A 3,850-nucleotide genomic window follows, 5' to 3' on the forward strand; every position below is an offset into this window, starting at 1 on the left:
TGAGTCTGGTTACAATTATGTTGCAGGAAGAAGAAATTACAATGAGAACAGGCATCAAGGTTGGAACAATCAAAGATGGGAGGAGCCACAAGTATTTGATCAACCCTCATGGCAACAACCACCTCCAGTGGACTATCAACAACCACCACCATATGCCTATGAACCCTTTCTTCAACATGACTTTGGACCACCATACTCACAAGCCCCTTTTCACCATTCACCTCCATATGACCCTAACCCACATCCACCATACCAACCACCTTATGAACCAAATGAACCATATATAGATCCACCCCAAACCTCCATGGAGAAAGTACTTGCCAATCTAAACTCTACTATACAAGCTCTCGTCACCCAAATCAGACCACCAAATACCTTCAACAATCAACCCTCAAGCTCTAGTGTACTTCCTTTTCAACCACAAAATGATCTCTCCATCCCATCACCACCATCCATGGAAGAGCACCCACATCCATCAATCCAAGAGCAACATGATCCCAATGATGCTATTGACATGGAACAAGAGAGAAGGGATCATCTTCACGAATCCATACTTCATAAGGAGCTAGAGGAGACCCTAAAGGTGAAGGTAGTAAATACCCTTGAAGATGAAAGAACAATTGAAAGGAGTTGTCTTTGAAAGCAAATCATCAAGGATGAGTACGATTTTATATTAAAACTACTGGACAAAGCAGTAATTATTAAAGAGGAAAAAGTGGTTGAAGATTTGCGAGATGCTGAACCTCCATGGGAAAGTCAAGACATAGAGCCTCCTTCCAAGACGGTTGCATTTGATGTTGAGGAGGGTGTACAACCTCCAAGGCATACCCTGGTTGAAGACTTGGAAGAGGTTGAAATTGAAGAAGCTTACAAGGAGGTGGAAGTTGTCAGAGAAGAGCACAAGGGAGTGGAGCTTGCAATTTCATTAGAAATACCTCCCCCTAAGTTACTATCATCCTTCACAACATTCAAGTGGGTAAAATTCATATCCCTTAGCTTTCTAATTCCACTTGAATATGGGCTACTGGAGACGGATGGTCAACTTAGAGCTCTTTGTGGCATAGAGAGTAAGAGGAAGATGGTTAGTGGTTGGAGTTGTCCAACAAGGTTCAACATGGTTGCATACTCAAAGTTTAAATGCAAAGGTTGGTGTAAAGCTCAACTGAATGGGTCTAGGATGCTGTTTGGTAGCTGTAGTGAGAATTCAAATTACTTATCACCCAGTTGGAAAAATACAGATCCCGACATGGATGGGTGTAAAAGCAAGATTTGGGATCCTAGAATCTGCTCTGACAAATGTTACCCCGGGAGCCTAAGAATCTGTTTGAAGCTTCTTAAGGGCTTTACATGCTTAGTTTGGGACCTTGGAGGTTACTGGAGCTACAAACATTGGTGGGAATTCCTGGATGAATACAAGCATAAGCCACCATAACAGGGAGCTCACCAAATGTCCAACTTAAGGACTCTAACTAAAAGTGCTAGGTGGGAGACAACTCACCATGGTATGATCGTTCCTTCTTCATTTTTTATTTAGTTTTATTTTATTATATTGAACCTGGAGTTTTGCATCATATTCATATTAACATTACATTCTGCATTTTTTCAGATTTAAAAAAAAAAAAACACGCACGCGACGCGGTAGCGTCGCTGACGCGTCCGCGTCACAAGTGCGTTGTGAAGAAAAGAAAGCAAACAGAAAGTCACGCGAAAGCGTGGCTGGAGGCGCGCCATTAGCACAAATTGACTCCACGCGACCACGTCGATGACGCGTCCGCGTCATTTGGAAAAATAGCCTCCCACGCGACCGCGTGATCTGAGAAGTCGACGTAAATGGGTGTATGGCAGAAAGTTGAGCTGGAGTTGGGCTGGACTCGTGCTGGAAGTCCAAGCCCTACCACAAGAACGCGTGCCCCACGCGGCCGCATCTTTTTCAGAAAATGGCCATTCACGCGATCGCGTCAACCACGCGACCGCGTCACCCAGAATTTTGGCAAAAAGAGTTTCGAACAGAGAGTTGTGCGACCGCGAAGCTGCACTCGCGCCAATCGCACAAAACAGGCCATGCGATCGCGTGACCCACGCGTCCGCGTCACCTGACCTTCTTACGCACCACGCGACCGCGTCACTCACGCGTCTGCGTCACAAGCGGCGCACAGAATATTCAGATCAGCCAAATTTCTTATCTTTTCTTCTCTAATCCTTATTTTTATTATCTTTTCTTATTTCTTTCTTCTTCCTTTCTTATTTTCTTTCACCTCCATTCTATTTTACTTAATTTATTTGAATATTTCATTCATTGTATTTTAATTTAGTGCATATTTTTTCTAATTTATTATTTTTTTTCTTTGGTGTTGAATTTTCTTATTTCACTGTTGCATCTTCTCTTGAAATATTTTGGGTGCTTAGTAACTTGTTTTATTCTGATTGGGTAACATTATTTAAATCAATGCTAATCTTTTATGATACTCATACTTCTCTTGCATTGATATGAACTTATACTATCTTGCATTACCCACATTCCCTTTTGTTGCAAATTCTGCACCACTAGTATGCCATGGCTTCTATTGTTTTCTCACGTACATGTTGAAGCTTCCATGTACTTGAGACCCTTATCATTTGGCATTAACCCAACCATACTTCATTTATTTTCTTATCTCTATTATTGGGTTACCTTTCTTCCCTTTTTCTTTCAGGATGGCCACCAGGAAGAGAACCGGAAGACGTTTACATGGGGAGACAAACAAGTCCATCTGCACAATACTTGAAGAAAAGTATCAGTTAGAACAACCCGTCCACCTGCACATCTCAGCATGCACCGAGGACGGTGCAATCTTTAAGTGTGGGGAGGTCGATACCGATCTCCATGGGTCAGTTATTTCTTGACTCAACACCAAATTTTTTATTTTATTTGTTTGTTCATTGTTGCATTTGCATGTTTGATTGCATATTTGTTTGATTTTTTTGCATATTTTACCACTTGGTTGAAGTAATATTTTCTTTTTCAAGAAACCTTTTAGAGCATTTCACTAATTTGAATAAAATTTAATGTTACACTTGTTTGAAGAGATATTATTTTTGAACATGGTTTAGAGCTCGAACACACAAAACCTGTGAGATTTTTGAGCCTATTTGAATTGGTTGCATTTTATCAACCAAAAATTTTTTTTTAGTGTGTATTTTTCTCTCTAAAATTATGATATTTGTCTTGCTTAATTCTATATTTCCATTGTTTAATGTATGCATACACTTACATGATTGGGGCCTTTGTTTCACTAAGCTTACATACCCATATGGCCTTACCTTTCATTATCCATTGCAAACCAATTTTGAGCCTAGCTATTTTACCCCTTTGTTCTTTACTTTAACTCATCACTAACTCTAAGCGAAAAATAATAATGTCCTTAATTTGAATCCTTGGTTAGCTTAGACTAGTGAAAGTGCTCATGAATTAAGTATGGGGAAATTGGGATTGAAAACATTTGGTTTGAGAATTGAGTATGTTAGAATTTTCTGAAAATAAAAAAAATGTTTAGGACATGATTCATGCATCCAATAATTTAATCATATGCATTGAGAAAAATAAAAGAAAAAAAATAATATAGATATATAAAAAAAATAAAAAAAAAGAAGTGAGAAAAAGAAAAGAAAAAGAGCAAATAAGAAAAAGGGGACAAAATGCCCCAAAGTAAATGATGAAAGCAATGCATATGTACTGTACTTGAAATTAGAATGCATGAATATGTGGAAAACATGGTTAATGGACAGTTAGATGTGGTATTATGATTACATGGATTGTCTAAAGTTAGGTGGAAAGTTTAAGTTAATTAAGGATTCAGATTTTAGTCCACTT

Source organism: Arachis ipaensis, chromosome B01, assembly GCF_000816755.2.
Source record: "Arachis ipaensis cultivar K30076 chromosome B01, Araip1.1, whole genome shotgun sequence".
Classification (NCBI taxonomy): domain Eukaryota; kingdom Viridiplantae; phylum Streptophyta; class Magnoliopsida; order Fabales; family Fabaceae; genus Arachis; species Arachis ipaensis.